The sequence below is a fragment of the Theropithecus gelada genome, chromosome 13 (genome assembly GCF_003255815.1).
Source record: "Theropithecus gelada isolate Dixy chromosome 13, Tgel_1.0, whole genome shotgun sequence".
NCBI classification, from domain to species: Eukaryota; Metazoa; Chordata; class Mammalia; order Primates; family Cercopithecidae; genus Theropithecus; species Theropithecus gelada.
The window spans coordinates 30,838,734-30,859,418 of record NC_037681.1 but is presented as its reverse complement, the minus strand read 5'-3'; the positions used below and the strand labels follow the sequence as shown (position 1 = coordinate 30,859,418).

At 53.0% G+C, this 20,685-nt stretch overlaps 1 protein-coding gene across 7 annotated transcripts in view; it reads right to left on the bottom strand.

Moving 5' to 3' along the window:
- The window catches only part of HPCAL1 (hippocalcin like 1), a 121,479-nt gene that overhangs the window by 26,523 nt on the left and 74,271 nt on the right, over window positions 1-20,685 (bottom strand). For all 7 annotated transcript variants that reach the window (XM_025354124.1, XM_025354125.1, XM_025354126.1 and 4 more), the window contains exon 2: window positions 1,983-2,062. The gene's annotated coding sequence lies outside the window, so the exon portion shown is untranslated. The remainder of the gene's footprint in view (window positions 1-1,982; window positions 2,063-20,685) is intronic.

Sequence of the window (20,685 nt, the reverse complement as noted above, 5' to 3'; positions counted from 1 at the left end):
ATCCATGGCCAACAGTGTGAATGTGCTGGAAAGTGCCTTCTGACCCCAGAGTCCCTCAACTCGTGGTGGTGGCGGTGCAGAGATATTATTTGCTGTGCGTGCACTGAAATGCCCCAGGGGTCTGGGGATGGGAATGGACACCTGGGACCACCTCCTCCACCCCCTTCTGATCCCTTCGCCTGCTCCCGCTTCTTGACACGGGTATCAGCCTCAACACGACCTGCCGGGCCAGGCGCCTCCCCTGTGCAGCTGTGCTGACAGTGGCCTCGGGCCAGGACACCTGTATGCAGGTGACATCCAGGTAGCACGGACCCAGATGTTCCCCCACTTTCCAGCTCCAGTAAGGCTGGTGGCTGGAGAATGAATGGGTGGAAGCGGCCCCTTCGCATGCGGTTGTGTCTATTTTCTTCTGAGAAAAATACTTTTTTCTCAGCTAACCACTGGCTAACCGGCACCCTGAGGCTGAGGCGCCAGCCTGGAAGTCTCCTCCCAACCCAGCAGCCACTCTGGCAAGGAGAAGGCGGAAGGAGAATCCCCTCCCTCAGGAAGAGGAAGGCAGGAAAACCCACCCCACACATGGGATGCAGATCTGAGGGCGGGGCAGGGACGGGCAGAGGGTGGGGAGCTCACTTGGTCCTGGAAACACCACGTGAGTGCATTGGTGCCCAGTGGGAAAGCAGCCATGCCCGGGCTCTGCCCTGGGCCCTGGGCCCTGGGCCTGACCGACTGAGGGACTCACATCTACCAGTGCCACAGATGGAACCCGCCACTGGCACCTGCCCTCCACCCCTCACACAGCCCAGAACCCCCTCACGACAACTGAAATTAAGATAGTGACGCTTTAACAGGTTTCAGGTCCAAATTTTAGCCTGGCTGAGCATTCAAAGGTGGTTCCTTCTGAGTGGGAAGATGAAAATTATAAAGAGCATCTCCCGCATCTAGGGCCAAGAAAATTCCAGACTTTTGGAAAGTGACTTTGTATGAGGACTTGGAGGACTTCAGTCCTTATACAGGACCCTGCCAAACTCACCAGATGCAAGTCGGTGATGAGGGCTCTCATGGGCTGGGCATGGCCAGATGGGCCTCTGTCCCCAAACGTCCCTCCCCCAGGTGTCCCCCCGGGAGCCTATGACAGCTGACCCTTGCTACATCCATGGCCCCAACTGATGCTCGCAGTACGCAGGAGCAGGTGGGGCAGGGTGTTGAGTGACAAGAGTCACCATAATAGTCATAAGACCATGACAGGGAGGAGGGAGAGAGAGGAGGAGCTGTGGGCAGCCAGGTTCTGCCGGACCAGATACCATGGGGACACTTCACTCCAGGTCTGATCTTGCATTGACCCTGGAGAGGGCATTTTTATCAACCTTCCTATGCACGAGATTGGAAGGGGCTGTGAAGAGGCACAGCGAGAATCACACACTCTCCAGCATCGCACACCTGGTTCGTCGCTTGCAAACAAAACCAAATCCTCAACGCCGGAGAGCAGCCCCACAGCATGGCTGGCGGGCTCTCCAGACCTGCGGGCAGCCCCGGGACACGGTCGGTCAGGACTTCCTGTCTTGGGAGCTGGCAGGACGACCAGGGTCATGACACCCAGACACTATGACAGCGCCCTACTTTGCCCTCATCCACACGTCCTTCTCAAAGTTCTGGGCCCCTCATTCCCCCAACAAATCCCCAAACAGAAGCACCGAAGCTCACGCGATTTGCCCAGAAAGACCTGGCCAGTTTAGGGTGAGAGCCAAGATGGCTGTGGGGCCTCGGGGCGTGGGGGTGGTTCTCTGCATCTCTGAGCCGCAGTTTCCTGACCTGTCTTAGGGGTGCTAGGTGGGCTGCCCCCATGCTCAGTCTTCCCTGCTCTTTCTGCTAAGCTGGGTCCAGTCCCCACACATGGGCAGGACCCCACGGCACAGCAGGAGTCACCCACTTCCATCCTCAGTCCTCGCCCGCCCCAGACCAGTCGGCCTCCGGGAGTGACTTACCAGAGACCAGGAGGAGTCCGAGAGGGAGTGGGTCAGAACCTCCGGGGAGTGTGTCCTGACTGGGCCGCTAGACCATGCCCCTGGAAGAGAAGAGCGACAGGTCACATGGGCTGTGATGACCCGGCCCGGAGCCCGTGCCCCTCCCTCTGGTTGCTTCTGTGGTGCCTGCTGGGGGATCACAGCCTTTGCAAGTGCCATGCTAAATACAGAAACCCCTGGCTCCCGGCCTCCGCCAGCCGCCGTGGGCAGGGGCACATGCTCAAGGCCACTGTACCCCAGTGGGAGAGAAGCCTACGACAACACTGACAGAAGCCCCAAGGTGAGATGCTGGCCACCCTTCGAGTGAGGTCGCCAGTTACTACAAAACTGGCATGGAAACTAAGCATGGCTGGGACCTCTGTGGTCTACAAACTCATTCGAATCCCAACAGCATTGTCACTTGGGGCCATCACAGATGCACAGCCTCCGTCCTCACCCAGCACTCTGTACCCTGCACCCAGGGCCGTTACGAGGGTTCAGTGGAATCATGCAACCCAGGCCTGGCACCCACTGCTGTGCCCTGCCCTCTTCAGGATCCCTCTAGCCTCCACAGTTTCTTGACTGGCATATCTAGGTTGGCCCCTCATCACCCAACCTCCTCTTTGAGGCCCATATTGCCCCCAGCATGCCTCCTAGGCCCCACACAGGGCACACACTAGGTGCTCAGGAAAAGGTCAGGATGCATCACCTGACATTCAGCCAGAAGCTCACAAAACCACCCAGAGACTGAGAAGGAAAATTTGCACTGCCAGTGTCCAGGTGCCCAGCCACTCCCACCCTCAACCCTCACCGCCAGCTCTGGCACAAGCGTTCCAAGCACCCTTCATGTAGCATGAACTCAGGACGGGCCCACCTCCCTCTTCTCTGCCTGCTCCCCAGGCACGGATTGGTGACCCCTCCTCTGTGAACCTGCAGCCTCTGGCACCTATGTGTATTAACAGTGTGGAGGCCGACAGCTCCATACAACCAGGCTCCTTGCTAAAGGCTGTCTATGCATTTGTATTCATTATCCAATGTAATCCACACAGCAGCCCTGGGAGATGGGGGAAAATGGAGGCTTATAGGAGCTAATTACCTGCAAGATCATGTGTCTTCTAAGGGGCAGAGCCAGGATGGAATCCCGACAGTCGCTTCACCTGACAGCCCATTTCTCTTCCGTATCTACCGCACACTCCCTAATTACTTTCTCCCAATACAAGGTTCTCTCCCTCATAGCAATGATCCCGCTTTACAAACACCCACTAGACCAAGTGGCTTGTTCACCCTAGAACACCCAGCCTCAGCACAGTGCTGCGTGCCAGCGGGGCTCCCCTCACTCCTGCGTAATGGGGGCGCTGCACCTCTCCCCTCCTTCCACCTCCTACCAACCCACCCCACTGACTGTGAGCTCCACAAGGTCAGGAAATCGTCCGTTTCATGTCTGTGCATGCAGAGCCTGGACGCAGCAGGCGCTCAATAAATAATGGTTGACAAATGAATGCCCCCAAGATGCATCACATGTGATTGGAAATAGGGTGTATCTTGCTTAGAGTTAAATTTCTACTGTTTCCCAAATATAGAATTTTGTAGGCCAATTATGGAATGTAAACTCACTGCTAGAATTCAAGACCTGACAAAGTCATGCATCTTCCCACCAGAAATTCTCACTGCAAGGTCACTATGCTTTTAAGATAGTTGTGTGTGTGTGTACATGTGTGTGTGTGTTTTAAAGATAGATTTTAGGCTGGACTCCATGGTTCACGCCTGTAATCCCAGCACTCTGGGAAGCTGAGGCAGGTGGATTGCTTGACTCCAGGAGTTCGAGACCACCCTGGGCAACATCACGAAATGCCATCTCTACTAAAAATACAAAAAATTAGCGCATGTGGTGGTGCACGCCTGTAGTCCCAGCTACATGGGAGGCTGAGGTTGGAAGATCACCTGGGCCTGGAAGGCAGAGGTTGCAGTGAGCCGAGATCATACCACTGCCCTCCAGCCTGGGTGACAGAGTGAAATGTTGTCTCAAAAACATAAAATAAAATAAAAGATTTTAATTTTTTGGTCTTCCCAAAATATTAAGCAGAGAGTTCCCATATACCCTTTGCACCACTCCCGGCCACAGCCTTTTCCACAATCCACATCCCCTGCCAGAGTGAATCATTTTTTGCAACTGAGGGACCTGCATTGACCATCATCATCTCCTAGGTCCACAGCTCACGTTAGGGTTCACTCTTGGTGTGGGCCACTCTGTGGGCTTTGACAAACGTGTACCAATGCGTACCCACCACTACAGCATCACATAGCGCGGGCTCACTGCCCTAAAGCTCCTCTGTGCTCTCCGCCTTGCCCCGTATTTTCCCATGGCGTTTTCAAATCGATGATCTCAGCCAATTTATCCAACAGCTCTGTGCGCTCTGCTCTGACACTCAGAGAAATCAAGACCTGGACAGGGTCAAGGGCTCTCCATGAGGAGAAATCCAGTAATGGAGCCAGCGGCAGAATGTACCAGTTCCTCATTGCATCATCCTCCTCCGACCGGCCGCGGCAGAGAGCTCATTCTCAACCGTTTATGGAGAAAGAAAGACTCCAGGACACCAGCCCAGGTCACACTCGGCTAAGTGGGGGGTGGGGTACCCAAAACACAAATCCCCAAACCCATGCTCTGTTCTTTTCAGCTGCTCTGGTTAATTAAAAGGTTTTTTTTTTTCGTTTATTTGTTTTTCGGGACACAGGGTTGTCACCCAGGCTGGAGGGCACAATCAAAGCTCACTGCAGCCTCAACCTCCCAGGCTCAAGCAATCCTCCAGCCTCAGCCTCCCAAGTAACTGGGACTACAGGTGCACCCTAATCTATTTTTTTTTTTTTCATTTTTAGTAGAGATGAAATCTTACTACATTTTCCAGGCTGGTCTCAAATTCCTGGGCTCAAGCCATCTGCCTGCCTTGGCCTCCCTAAGTACTGGGATTACAGGTGTGAGCCACCATGCCCGGCCTAACGGGGACTTTTTAGAGGCCATGGAATGCAGTGAGTAAGCACCCTCCTGGGGAAGGAGGGGCCTCTGCATGCCCCCGGCTGGAGCAGGTGAGTGCAAATCTGCCCGCACGCTCAGCAAGCACACCCAGTCACCACAATGAGGTCCCTCACTATCTGGCTGCAAAGTCCCCACTGTCTCCAGCCTCCTGGGGGCGGCCCTGCCTGGCCAGCACTCTCAGTGACCGGCTCCACAGAGGTATCTTCCCTCTGTCCCACCGACAGCCAGGCCAGCTGACGGGGAAATGCTGGATGGTGGGAGGGTGGAGAGGAAGTGCTGGTTCCAGGTTGGCCTGTGCCTTGGGCACATCCTGTGACCTCTGCCATTTCCAATTTCCCCATCTGCCACAAAGTGGGTGGGTTGGACTCCGCGGAGGAGGCCCAGCCAGCTCTGACACCAGGCTTCCTAGCAGGAGGGGGGGTCTGCTATTCCAGAGACCTCGAAGGCACTGGCTCCCAGGCTGCTTGGGAACACTCCATTAACTCGAATTGCAAATTTCCTCCTGGCTCTATCTCTAAGCCACAGGGGCTCCCTGGCCACCAGCTTCCCAGTGACAGATAGAGATTACAGTCATTGCTCGAGACAGAATCAAGTAGCAGAAGTCATTATGCAGAAATAATTATGTTGAGTTATGTCTGGTTGCTCCCGATTTCCGTCTAGTGATTGTCTTACAAATTGCCATGCCTCTTCCTCTAGAAAAGCAAAATGCAGAGGCCTGGGTGATTCATACAGACCTGCTGGGCACAGATCTACTGCTCCAAATTCCTGCCAGCTGGGGTGCCGCACCCTAGGGTAGGGTGCCCTGTGCTGCCCTTTGGCTGAGCGCTTGGGAGAGAGGAGGTTAGAAGACGAAAGCCCCGAGGGGACATCCGAACTCCCCAACTGGGAGTCAGAGCCCTTTAGGCACACACTTTTCCTGGGGCCCTTCCAACCCCACCTCCCCCAGCCCTTTGTTCATGTCAGGCCTTAGGCCCCTCTCGGAGTCTCTGGAGAAAGGTTGCGGGAGGCGGCAAGGCCAGGGGCTACATGGCTGGACTTCTGGAATCAAGACCTGGCTGAACTATTTCCTATTTCCTAGCAGTGTGACCTTGACCTGTTATCTCACCTCTCCCTGCATCCACTTCCCCATTTGTAAAATGGAGATGACAATAGTACTACCTAGCTCATCAAGTTTTTGTAAAGATTAAATGAGCTAATGCACAACAAATGCTTGCTACATAGAAAGAACTCAATAAACATCAACTGTGACTGAAAGAGCAGGGAGAGGCCTGCAAAATCTAAGCCAAGTAGAAAGACATGAACTACCAGAACCGTCTCAAGAAAGAGACAATTTGAAAGACTTAGAACAAGTGAAGAGATTGAATTAGTAATCAAAACACTATCCACAAAGAAAAGCCCTGGCCAAATAGCTTCACTACTGAATTCTACAAACAGTTAAGGAATACCAATTCTTGGCCAGGTGTGGTGGCTCACACCTGCAACCCCAGCCCTAAGGGAGGCCAAGGTGGGAGGATCGCTTGAGCCCAGCACTGCAAGACCAGCTTGGGCAACATAGTGAGACCTCATCGCTACTAACTAAATAAATAAACCAGGCATGGTGGTGCATGTGTGTAGTCCCAGCTACCATCACTTGAGCCCAGGAGTTCAAGGCTGCAGTGAGCTATGGTCATGCCACTGCACTCCCGCCCGAGGGATAGATTGAGACCATATCTTAAGAAACAACAACAAAACCCCAAAAATATAATGAAAGACGCCAGACACAAAAGGACAAATGTGGTATGATTCCATCTATATAAAATGTCCAGGACAGAGACAGAAAGTAGATTCGTAGTTTCTTGGGGCTGGCGGAAGAGGGGATGGGGAAAGAGGGATTAGCCGGTAAAGGGCACAGATTTCCTTGTGGAGTGATGAAAGCACTCTGAAGTTGACTGTGGTGATAGCTGCACATACATGAGAATATACTAAAAATCACTAAATTTATACTTTACATTGTATACTTTAAATGGGTAAATGGTAGGGTGTGTGAATTACATTTCCACAAAGCTGATTTTTTAAAAAATAAATACATAAAAAGGAATCTAAGTCAATATCCTCCTACTCCTCTATGCCAGCAGACAGGAGAGCAAAGAGCAGAGTCACAAGAGCGAGGGGACAGAGTGTAGAGCTTTCAGGCCTTGCAAGCCAGGGGACATAACAGGTCTTAGTGCTTGTCACCCCTTACAGAGACGAAGGGATGGACAGGTACCAACTCAGCTGACCGCAAACCCCCCTGGCAGCCTCAAATCCAGGACCGGGCCCCGAGGAAGGTGCTGAAGCTGAGCTATAAAACTGCCTTGGAGAACTCCCCAGCAGGCACTGCAAACCCAGGCCGAGTGCCCACCATGTGTGCTAGCGACAGGGTCCCCACCTTTGAGAAGGCCATGGCCCACTGGGGTTCACGCTGATGAGTGCTAGGCATCGGGTGGGCAGTCACACATAAGCTCTTAAGATCTCTCTGCCTTCAAGAAGGTGATCCAGTCCACTGAAGGTGGTGCCGGACCCCAGGCCCTCAGGAATATTCATGTTCTGTAAGGAGTTTCCACTGGAGAAACTATCAGCTCAACTCCAGAAACAGCCCAGGCTGCCACCCTGGGCATTACAGTCACAGTGTAAGCAGGTTATGGTTCTGGGGCTGTTTCTGGGGTCAGTCCCTCTCTCTTGGCCCAGTCCCGGAGCGGGGGTGGGGGAGGTTCGGCGCCCATTTCCCTCGCTGGCTGGTCTTTGGGAAAAGGTGCTGGAAAAGCTTCTTCCTCCCAGTGCCCAACCTCTTGCCCAGGCGCAGGCTTCACGTGCTCACTGGGACCTGCAGAAAATCGGAAATGGCCTCTCCTGCTTGCTCACAGCAGGCAAATGTGTGCTCAAGAGATGACAAATTATTTTAATATATTCTGAAATCCAACATAATTACAAAGCAAAGTCCCTTAGGGAGAAAAAATTATAATGGGGTCTGAAGTCAAAGATGGATGGTTTGGGATTATGACTATTTCAGAGGTGACTGTGGTTCTGTGGTTTTCAGATGACTAATTCCACTGTGGCCCCCAGGTGATAAGCACAGTTGCTCCAAGAATGCTGTCACACAGACTTTTGCACAGTGACCTCTCTTCATAGAGGCATTTTCTTCCATTGTTCAATTCAACAAACTGAGTTACAGAGGAGCCTACGTGTCCTGCAGAGACCACCAGGGTGGGCTGTGGTCTGAGACCAGACACAGAGCACAGGGTGGAAGCCAAGACGTCCACACGAGACCATCCAGGTTGCAAGCTTCACGCAGGTGAAGGTCTGGAAAGAGCTCCCAACACCTGAGCCACGAGTGGTCATGACTAGTGCCCACCACCAAACCCCTGGTTCCTGGGGCACCGGGCACCAGCTGGCAGGGATCCCCGACTTCCAGAGAATGTGCAATGTCTTACTGTAGAGTCCTGCTGCCACTCCCACTACCAGGGCATTTGAGCTTTTGTCATGTAATAAAAGGAATCTACTGTCTATGACCACTTTGAAACACTGGCATATTTACGAAAGGTGTCCACACATGTGCCCCGTGAAGCAGCAGTTCACCTCCTTCATGTATGTCCAACAGCAAGAAGGACACGTGTCCACCAAAAGCATGTGCAGGAACACTCAGAGCTGCATAACTTGTCCCAGCCCCACCCTGGAAACTATCCAAGCATCCATGCACATTCCATGGGCAAAGAAACTGGAGTATAGTCACAACAGAGCCCCATAAAGCAATGAGAATGAACCTCAATGCCCCACACAACAGATGCATCTCACAACCTCAGGGTTAAGTGAAGAAGCCAGACACAAATGCTTACTTACATACTGTGTCTTCGTCCAGGCCGCTGTAACAAATTACCATAGACTGGGTGGCTTCGATGACAGACATTTACCTCTTACAGTTCTGGGGGCTGGAAGTCCAAGATCAAGGTGCCAGCACAGTCGGATTCTGGGGAGGGTGCTCTTCCTGGTATACAGATGGCTCCTGATCATGCAGGGCAGGTGAGCCCCAAAATGGGACTTAGCCCAGGAGGGTTCTTGGCTTCACCCAGGAAATAATTCAAGGGTGAGCTGGTGGTGTTAGCAACTTTTACTGAAGCAGCCATGGACAGCGGCAGCAGAGGGACTGTTCCCTGCGGGGCAGGGCTACCCCACAGGCAGTGTGCCCAGAGCAGCAGCTTGGAGGCAGCACTGCAGATTTATTCCCACTTTTAATTACATGCAAATTAGGGGGTGGATTATGCAGAAATTTCTAGGAAAAGGGTGGTAATTTCCAGGTCATCAGATGATTGCCATGGAAAGGAGCAGTAACTTCCGAGTATTGCCATGGCAGTGGCAAACTGACATGGCACACTGGTGGGCACGTCTTAGGGAAGGCTGTTGCTACCCTGGCCCTGTTTTAGCTCGTCTGCAATTTGGTCCCGTGTCTGAGTCCTGCCTCTGGAGTCGAGTCCCACCTCCTACCTCACCTTCTCGTTATATACTTGCCTGGTAGACAGCAGAGGCAGGTCTGGCTCACGTCCTCTTCCTATAAGGGCACTAATGACCGAATTACCTCCCAAAGGTAATTTGGGAGGTAAGAACATCCTACTTGGAGTGAGGGTCTCAGCACAGTAATCTGGGGGCACACACACAGCGGGTCCACAGTACACACCAAGATGCTGCAGCAACCTGGACTCCTAAACACCGACAAGGTATTCACAGCTGCTGCTGGTGACAAAGACAGGGCTTCCCAGTAACAGACGAGGTCAGCGGGGAGTGGGGCTTGGGAACTGGGGATGGAGTTTATATTTTATTTTAAGCACAATTGTTGTCGGAGAACTTTGAAAACCAGACAGTGCTACAAAAGTACCAGGCAGCAGGACAGAAATCGGAGGAGTCCCTGGACCTGGGGGCAGTAGAGGCAGAAGGGAGACCGTGAGACCTACAGTCCTCTCCCAGCGACGGGGGTGGGTGGGGGCAGGTCGCCTCTAAACATGCCGTGTTGTCTTGAGACTGAAACTTGTTTGTTCACTCATGACCTTCCATAAGCACGAAGGAAAATAAAACAGCTCGATGCTCACTAACAGAATTCTGGAACCTCCCGAGCCCAGTCACTGCCACCCTCACCATGGCTCCCAGACACCACTGACCTTCTTCTCAGGCAGCGCCAGAGCTGCTGAGGCACCTGCTGTTCTGGAAGGAGGAAGATAAAACAAACCTTTGCCAACATCAGGAACAGTGAGGCAGTCACAGGGGAAATGCCGATGGCCCCAGGGAGGCGGGGAAGAATAAATCCACTCCCAATCCAGCCTTTTCTATTTGGGGAGCCTCCTGCCCTCAGACACGCCGACTGTCTGCTCTCTCTCAGCCAGACAACGAGCCTCTGACCTACGCAGGAGACCTTAGAACCCTAGGCCAGAAGCCTCCGATTGTCCTCTGGGGGCCGAGAGTCCCATGGGGGTCCTGCGAGTGCAGGGAAGAGAAAAGCATCCAGGCCTCCCTCTACCCCTGCATGGCCATTCACCTGCCAAACACATAGACCTCCACCTGTGATTTCACTGGCAAGAAAAATGGTCAACTGCAAAGAAGGAGAAAAGAAAGAAAGAAAAAAAAAAAAACATCCATCTTCCCCAACCCTTCCATTGTGTGGTTGAGCAAACAGGCCCTGAGAAGCATGGTCTTACTTACGCTCCCAGGGCCAGGCATGGCCAGCTACCACTCCAGGTGCTCCCAGGGCCAGGCATGGCCAGCTACCACTCCAGGTGCTCCCAGGGCCAGGCATGGCCAGCTACCACTGCAGGTGCTCCCAGGGCCAGGCATGGCCAGCTACCACTCCAGGTGCTGTCATTTGCTGGGCAGAGATGCAAAGATTCAGGCATCGGAAGAAGTGTCCCTTGCAGGTGTTCAGACCACAAGTCACTTTTCAGCTGTTGGTCAGTGTCACATGAGTCGGGGCCCAAGCCTCTCGGAGTACCACTGTTAAACTTTCTAAAGTTGTGTTCATAATGATACCAGAAGAGCAAGATGAAGGACTGACAGGAACACAGTTTGGAACCAGGGTCAGTATCGCCTGCTTACCAGCATGGGGCCACACTGTCCCTGGTGAGGTTGTCCCTATGCCCACCTGGATGGCTCAGAAACAGCAGGTACCCAGAGCAGCAGGAATGCTGTGGGGGTGACAGGGTGGGGGATACACTGAGCGCCTCTCCACGTGGATGTGCCCCACAGCAGGCTGGAGCCAGACTCCAATACGCCACCGCGTGGCCCTGGGCCAGTCACCCCTCCTCCAGGACTGCTTCCTCTGCGGGACTGCTTCCTCCACGGTACCGTGGGCATCCCACCGCTCCTCCATGCCCTTTCTCAGGAGGCCGTGAGGCTGGCACAAGGCGGTGGATTCACACAGGGCCACTCTTTGGACTTATGGTCCTTAACGCAGAAGGCTGAATGTGGCATTTACAGGTCCCCCTCAGGAGCCCTTCATGGCCACACCCTGTCCCACCTGCTCCTCATGGGTGATGGACAGGTACAGACCATCCCCCCATCTGCAGATGGGAAACAGGCTCCGAGCCACTTGCCCCGGGCGACACAGCCACCAGCACTGCACCAGGAACCACACTGGGGCCCGCCTGGCCTGCAAGCCCCGCTTCTCCCACTGGCCACTCCCTGGGCGCTGCGCTCTGCCTTCTAGGGAGGCCAGAGACCAAACCTCACCCAAAGAGCAATAAGGGAGTGAGGAAAGCAGCCCCAGTGAGTCATTGCAGTGAAATTAAGCAATGCCGTGCAAGGCAGTGCAAGGGGAGGGTGGGGCCTGAGTGGGTCTGTGGAGGTGGAAGGGGTCCAGGCAGCGGGACTGGCCGGGGGTGGGGGGCGGTGCTCCAGCTGGCCATCTGCAATGTGGTCTCCTCCACCATGCTCCAATGCCCTCGTCACTGACAATAACCTCTTGCAGCTCCCCCAGCCTGCAGACCTTTGTGGTTTGGCATTCGAAGCCCCTGACACCCACCTGAGGCCTCAATCACACCCAGTGGGCAGATTAAAGATGCCAAAAATCCTGAGACTCTCCCACGCTGCCATCTCACAGCCCTCCCCCGCCCCCTCACTCCCAGAGCCCTGGGCCACCTGGGAGGGCCTACCTGTAACCTGGGGCAGGGTCTTGCTCCCCACATCAAAGCCCCGGCCCTGCCCGGGCAGACTCTCAATAAAAAGCCCCTGCTCTGCCCGGGCAGACTCTCAATAAACACGTAAATGATTTCACAGACCCACTCAGTGCTGAAACAACAAAAGAATAAACATTAAATGAATGAGTCAGTGAGTAGGCAGCTCAGAGCATGGAGCCATGCAAGAGAGGCCGGGGAGGAAGGACCAAGCCCATTCACGGAGGGCTTTGAATACTGAATTCAGGCTGCATTTGGCAACAGGGAGCCATGGTGGGCTCTTGAGCAATGGACGCAGAGGATCAACACGGTGGCCCGGGCAGGATGGAAGGCATGTATTGAAACTGACATCAGGGAGGCCCTGAGGAGGTGAGGGAGCAACCTAGGTTGGGGAGTGGCTGGCCCATGTGAAAGTCTGAGACGTTCAAGAGCGACTGTGACGTTATGTGGCTCAGCTTGTTGCATGCAAGTCCTGCTGTGTTATCGACATTAATATCCTAATTGCCAGACCACTCTAAAACCCACGGCCAGCACGTGCTCAGTGGCCAGGCTTCCCAAACAGGCAGGGCAGGAGGAAAAGCCCCCAGAGTGGAGAGGCTCTGGGCACCCCTGACACGAGGCCGACGAATCAGCAGCCTGGAACCAGGCATCCAGGGCAGTGGGGGATTAAGCCAAATTCTCCTGCTGAAACCACTTAATCAGGAGCCTACAGAACATGCGGGAGCTCGGCTGCAGTGTCTATGGTGAAGGAATAAGTCATCTGAAAACAGAAATAAATTATTCATTCCCCACAAATGAGCAGCCTCTGGGTTCCCACAGCAGCCGTCGCGCCACAAACATCCAAAAGGCTTGGCAAATCCTATTAGTGACACCACTCAGCCAAGCAAACACCAGGTTCTGCCATCACCCATGTAGACGGCTCGCCTTGATCTCCTCTACAGCTTCTCATTCTGCATCTGCAAGTGAAATCAGCCCAGCACACTGGATGAAAACATCAGAGCCCAGCCCGGCCTCGGAGAGAAGCAGCAAGTGTCCGCACCCAAGGAACTTGGATCACTAAGCCTCCCTGCCAGGGAAGCAAGCCTGGAGCAGGTGCTTGCTAGAATGCAGGTTCCTGGACCCTGTCCCACACAGCCTCCGGGGGTTCAGCCCTGGACACTGCATTCCCGACAAGTGACCGGGAGCTGAAGTCACCAGTAGGAAGCACTGGGGTCCTAGAGCAGGCCAGCCTCACACCACTGGGCAGCCTTAGGTCAGATTCTCAGTCTCTCCAGGCCCAGGGTCTGGGAGGGGCTGATGGGAAGACAGCAAGGACCACTGCACAGCTGCTCAGGCACATGTGCACTCAGCGGAGGTCACTCACAGTGGGGTCTTCCTGTCACCTCTATCTTTTTTTTTTTGAGATGGCTATCGCTAGGCTGGAGGGCAGTGGCGCGATCTCAGCTCACTGCAACCTTCACCTGCCAGGTTCAATCGATTCTCCTGCCTCAACCTCCCGAGTAGCTGGGATTACAGGTGCGCGCCACTATGCCCAGCTAATTTTTGTATTTTTAGTAGAGACGGGGTTTCACCATGTTGGCTAGGGTGGTCTTGATTTCGACCTCATGATGCGCCTGCCTCGGCCTCCCAGTGTTAGGATTACAGGCATGAGCCACCATGCCCGACCTGTCGCCTCTATCTTTATTTTCCCATCTTTGATTTCAGTCTGCTCAGCTCACTTTACAATCAGAAAGAGAAGTCTTGAGACTTTTCTTTAAAAGTGCCAGCCCCAGCTGCCACTGCGCTGTTTGCTCTGCCTAGAACACTCCCTAACTCCCCAGTGAACTGCTCTTCCTTCAGACTCCAGCTCAGGGTCCCTCCCTAGGGAAGCCCCTGAAACTCCCGGCCGCTGGCTTTTATAGCACGGAGCACCTCCCCTTCATCCCACTCTGCCACTGAGATTCCACTTTTCTGGGATTTGCAGATTAGCATCTGTAGCCCCACGGGGGAGGGGGCCTTGCCCCAGTGCCCAGCACAGCACCTGGCACCAAGCAAGCATGGCAGTTTGTGGAGGACAGTAGTGAGTGTGAGCAAAGGGATACCAGACATGGTAGCCTGGGCTCTCCTCTATCCCCTGGGTAGGTGCCCAAAACCCTTCCCTCCGGACACTCAATCCACGGGGATGTGCGGAGGGGTTCTCTCCCTCCACCCCTCTGCTCCCACAAGGGGAATTTTGCAAGAACACCGCTGGCAGCCCCCATCCCACTCCTAGCGAGGGGAAACGGCTTATCTGATATGACTGAAGAAAGAAATGACCTTCTGGCCAGGCTGCCACCTCCCCAGCCTTGTCCCCACCCTGAGGGCGGAGGTCGGGGGTTGTTCTGTTGTCTGCCTAGGATTGGGAAGTTTATTTTAAAGGGTGGGGCAAGTATTAGGATGCTGATTCTCGGCATGGAGCAAGCTTGCCAATCCAGAGCCACCAGCAAAAGGTGTGTGTGTGTGTGTGTGTGTGTGTACATGTGTATGCATGTGTAATTATATGTATATGCATATAATTTAGTGACTTCAACCTAAGTGATTTTCCCGGGGACATTTGGCAATGTCTGGAGACATTTTTGGTTATTACAACTGAGGAGTCAAAGGGACTCACCTACTAGCATCTTACAGGTAGGGCCAAGGATACTGCTAAACGCCCCACAATGCACAGGACAGCCCCCACTTCCCCGCACACACCAAAGAATTATGCTGCTCCAAATGTCAACAGTGCTGAGGTAAGGAGACTCGACAAATATATTCCCCTATTGGTCACCCCTTAGATTTACCTTTCTTTTTTTTTTTCCAGAAAGGGTCTCACTCAGGTCTGGGCGTGGTGGCTCACACTTGTAATCCCAGCACTTCGGCAGGCCGAAGTGGGCAGATCACTTGAGGCCAGGAGTTTGAGACCAGCCTGGCCAACATAGTGAAACCCAGTCTCTACTAAAAATACGAAAATTAGCTGGGTGTGGTGGCGGGTGCCTATAATCCCAGCTAGTTCACAGGCTGAGGCACGAGAATTGCTTGAACTTGGGAGGTGGAGGTTGCAGTGAGCCGAGATAGCGCCACTGCACTTCAGCCTGGGCGACAGAGCAAGATGCGGTCTCAAAAAACAGGGGGGTGGGTCTCAGTCTGTCACCCAGGCTGGAGCATAGTGGCACAATCTTGGCTCACTGCAGCCTCGACCTCTTGGGCTCAAGTGATCCTCCTACCTCAGCCTCCTGAGTAGCTGGGACCACTGGCACACGACACCATGCCAGGCTAATTTTGTTTACTTTTTGTAGCGACAAGGTCTTACTGCATTGCCCAGGCTGGTCAGGAACTCCTGTGCTCAAGTGATCCTCCTGCCTCAGCCTCCCAAAGTGCTGGGATGACAGGCATGAGCCACCGCGGCCCGGCCAGATTCACCTTTTGACTAGTTGCAGACTCTAGTGGTAAGGGGTGTGCGGATTAAACCACGCCTCATTCCCAGAGGAGTCAAAGGTGCTGCAGGGCGTCCTGTACACCCCTGCCCTGGAAAGTGGTACACAAGTGAGCCACGACTCCTCTCCTGTTCTTAAACAGGAAGGAGCTCGAGGAAACGCAGCTTCGAGTGCTCAGGAAAAGGGCTGAGTGCCCTGTGGTGTGGCTGGGCAGAAACAGGAAGGTGTGCAGCCTTCATGGCTGGTTTGCCGTGGAGAGGACACTCCCACACTCAGCAGCTGCAGCTGGCCCAGGAGGTCTCCACTGGGTCCCGCACGGGAGCAGGGAGGGGGTGGTGCACGCGGCTTCTCGTCCAGAACCCGATAGAGCTGTTTTGTTCCTGCCTCTACTCTAGCTGACTTGCTTGGGATGCGTGGCCCTCCACGCAGCGCTTTGCATGTGGCCATTTCCTTTTTTTTTTTTTAATTAATGAACTTTATTTTTTAGAACTGTTTGGTTCACAGCAAAATTGCGTGAAAAGCACAGAGTTCTCTACATACCTCCTGCCCTCCCTGCTACCAGGGTGGCTGTTTGTTACAACTGATGAACCCACCTTGCCTCTTCACACGTCATTATCACCTAAGTTCGAAGGTGACAGCAGGACTCACTGCTGGTGCTGTATATTCTATGGGTTTGACAACTGTGCAATGACATGGCTCCACCACTACAGGATCCTACAGAGCAGTTTCACTGCCTGAAAAATGTCCTGTGTTCTGCCTGTTCCTCCCTCCCTCCCAACCCCTAGGAACCACTGATCTTTTTATTATCTCCATGGCTTTGCCTTTCCCAGGATATCACAGAGTTGCAATCCTCCATAGGCACAGCCTTTTCAGATTGGCTTCTCTCACCTACTCATATGCAGATGAGTTCCCCCATATCTTTTCATGGCTTGCTAGCTCATTTCTTCTTAGTGCTGTGGAATAATATTCCATTGTCTGGATGCACCACAGCTAATTTATCCATTCACCCACTGAAGGACACCTTCGCTGCCTCCAAGTTCCGGCTGTTATGAATAATTATGAATAAAGCCGCTATAAACACCCATGTGCAGGTTTTTGTGTGGACATAAGTTTTTTTAACTCCTCTGGGTAAATATCAAGGAGCACGATTGTTAGATCACAGGGTAAAAGTGTGTTTAGCTTTCTAAGGATCTGTCAAACTGTCTTCCAAGGTGGCTGTACTGTTTTGCGTTCCCACCAGCAGTGAGTGAGGGTTCCTGTGGCTTCATGTCCTCCCTCGCGTTTGGTGCTGAGTGTCCTGGATTTGGGCCATTCTCATCGGTGTTTGCTTTGATTTACAATTCCCTGACAGCCATTTGTTTTTAAGCCATATTGACTTTAAGATCACACAGGACCAATCTTTACTGTTCCATCAAAATGTTCCATCAGGGATTCCAAATGACATTATGTTCTGGTGGCACAGAGAACCTGGGCAGGAGGTGATATAAAGGGAGGATACCCCAAGTTGCCCAGAAGACAGGATGACAAACACTGTCCCTGTAGTCCTGCCTGATGTGACAGCGCCCAGTCTACACAGGACACGAACATCTCCACGCAGTGTACATTACAGTCCAGAAGGAGCATCACATCCATTTTGTCACTTGATGCGTGGAAACCCAGACCTGAGGCGGGAGGAGACTTGCTGGAGCCACACAGTGGGAAGGGAGACTCAAGGTCCCTGCGCGGAATTCAGCTGAGGCTCAGCAGACCCGCGTCTCTACTGTTCAAAGCACAACATGACATCCTTGCAGAATCCTTTAAGGAGCTCAGATGCCTCCTTGGTTAGACTAAGGGCCTATCCAGTATTTCACAGATACATGCATCTGCCAGGTAGTGAGCACCTCAGGGGCACCTGGACACCTCAGACCAGGCCCTCAGGCATCATGGGGCCCCACTCTGCCCACCAGCCCCCATGAGAACTCAGGGGCTGCCTCCGTCCTGCACATCCAGAGGACTCAGGCCATCAAGATCCCCAGCGGTTCCCACACTCGAACTTTCTCATCAGGGTGGTGGGCTGGTCTTCACGCTGGAATAGAAGTCTCATTCAGGCACTCTTTCACTCATTCAAAACATTCTTAATTGGACTCCTTCTATGTGCCAGGCACCGTCCTAAGTGTTACAGATGCAACAGAGAACAAGAGCAATTCCTGTTTTCAAGGAACCCGCAGTGTGATAAGTGCCCAGGAGACTTCGTGGCCAATGACATGTGCCATAGGTGAGTGAGTGCAGGATGCCAGGGGAGTCTGCAGAAGGGCCTCCAGCCCCATCTGGAATCTGGGAAGGCTTCCCAGAGGAAGTGACATCTAAACAGAGAATTGAAGAGTGAATAATAGTCACGCAGAGAGAGAGAAAATGGGGAGGGGTGGGTTGTAGGCAGCAACCCTGCTACGGACTTTACAAGAAGCTCCTACACCCAGTCAGGAGTAGCCCAGCCCTGCAGGAAGGTGGCCCTCTGTGGACACACCATGGAGGCCATTGGGTGGTGACAGTCAGCACCCCCAGCTTTCTAGGTCTGAATGGGTCACAGCTGCGGAGGCCTTTGGCCCAGAGCCAGAAGGCTTGTCCCAGCAGACTGGTCTGGCTGGGAAAATCCCAATTCAACAACACAAGCAGCACACACCCACCCACGCCCCTGCGCCAGCACACCCTCCATAAATAGTCCCCGGATCTCGTGGGCCCTGGTGTGCCCACTAAGATGGGGGCTGAGCCCACAGAACATGCATGTGGCTTATTTGCCAACCTGCCCATCCACTTCCTCACTACCCAGAGCACAGAAGCTGCTGTCTCCAGACCAAGCGAACCTTGCACACTTCTGACAGAGCTGGTTTTGTTTTTCTTAATTGTAAATCTACTGTGGCCAAGGGAAAAGCCGCCCAACAATTGCACAACACGCTCGGTCTGCAGCTCTGAGCCACAGGTACTCGTGCCATTAAATCTGTACAGAGCTTTTCTGAAGTGGTTCTAATTCCTGCCTGGACCTCCAGGTGGACTTGGGTCAGGGAGTTCACCCTCCCTAACAAGAGGGCATGCCTGACTTCGGGGAGCTTTGTCCAAAGTACCCATGGTTGGGCCACTCCTGATTCCAGCTGAGGGGGGCTGCAGTACAGCCAGCGTGGACAGACTAAGAAAGAGCCACGAGTTCCGAGTGTGCACTCAAGCCTCTCCAATCTTATTTTCTCCCAAACCTACACTGTCATGAATGGACGACTCTAAACTTAAACCACAGTGCAAAGCCTGCCTTTAACCCTGTGAAATTTTATCTTATTTTCAGCTCATCTTTTCAAGTGACCAGAGCCTCTGGAATTTAATAGCATTCCAGTTTTGCATCCTTAGCCAATCTGATGTACATACCAGGGCTTATAAAGCAGATGGTGGAATTGCTGGCATGGTTCAGGCAAAGCCTATTGAGAGACATCCAGTGGTCACGGTCATCCTATCACTCAAGGCTTTGGAGGCTGGGCCATCGGACCGTCTGCGGAGCCATCTAACTGTACCACTGCTCAGCTCCCATTGCAGAAGTGTCAGCCGCGGCCATAGCTCCTGCCCATAGGCCAGCCCAGCCAACCAAGAAAAGGAGCCAGGCCTATCCCCTTCCACGTCCATCCACGCTCAGGAGCCCCATGGGCCACTCCCAGAAGGCATGGGTGGTGCCTCTTGGGGTCACAAACACTTTCCCTCCAAAGTAACTTCCACAAGCAACACCTCGCTCATCCTTACAATGTTTCTGGGAAACCAGTCGTGAGGGATATTTACAAGCAGAAAGAGGGAGGCACAGGTTTTTGGAAAGCTGCAAGGCTGGACTTCAAATGTAATCTTCGGAATCACGCACTGGCCCAGGTGGACAAATTTTTATAGTTTTAGTAAAGATGGGGTTTCACCATGTTGGCCAGACTGGTCCCGAACTCCTGACCTCAGGTGATCTGCCCGTCTTGGCCTCACAGAGTGCTGGGATTACAGGTATGAGCCACTGCACCCGACCACAAATATTTTTAATGACACAGGAAATGAATGATATGGTCTTAAGTGGAAAGAAAAAGCGAGACCTGAAACGAATACATAGCATGACTCAATTACAGCATGGGTCTGTCTGCCTCGCTATAAATGAATACTGACCAGAAGAAATGGACCCATATGTCTGCTATGATGATCTCTGAATTGTAGGATTATGCATTATAATTGTTTCTGTATTTTCCACATTTTCTACCATGAGGATTTAACGTCTATAACCCGCTCAGGTGCCCAGCAAACAGCAGCCTCTCTCCAGTCCCTCCCCAAAACATGCAGTATGGCCACGGACTGAATGGCCGTGCCCTCTCCTCAAATGTGTACACAGACGCCCTAACCCCGAAGGTGATGGTGGTAGGAGGTGGGGCCTTTGGAAAGTAATTAGGTTGCAGTGAGGTCAGGAGAGTGAGGTCCCATGATGGTATTAGTGTCCTTGTAAGAGGAGTGACTAGAGCTTGCTCTCATTCCACAGGAGGACACAGAGAAAAAAGCCACCTGCAAAGTAGGAAGAGCTCTCCTCAGAACCTGACCATGTGGATGCCCTGATCTAGACCTCCCGCCTCCAGAGCTGAGCATGTGTCTGCGTTTAGGCGGCCCAGTCCATGGAGCTTTGTTATGGCAGCAGGCGAGGGCTGAGGCAAGTACCCTCCTTTATTGGGACAGGAAGTAAAACTAACAGCTGCAACCAAATCTCTCTGGCCCTGCACAAGCCTTGAAAATGTTAACTGTATGTGCAAATGAGTCCCGCACTTCCCTTCAAAGCAGTCAAGAAAAAAAAAAAAAAAAAAAAAAAAAAAAAAAACCCGAAAACATGAAACCACCTTTCTCTACTTTTTCTTGGGCAAGGTAGCTGCAGAGTCCTGACTCTGGAAGATGGCAGAGAATTCAGACGCTGGCACCATCCTTAGGTTCCCACCATGTCCTAAACCCCATCAAGAACCTTAAACCCAGACAAGTTACCCTAGAAGAGCCAGTGTCATCCCGTCCTCCAATGTCCAGCCTGTCTT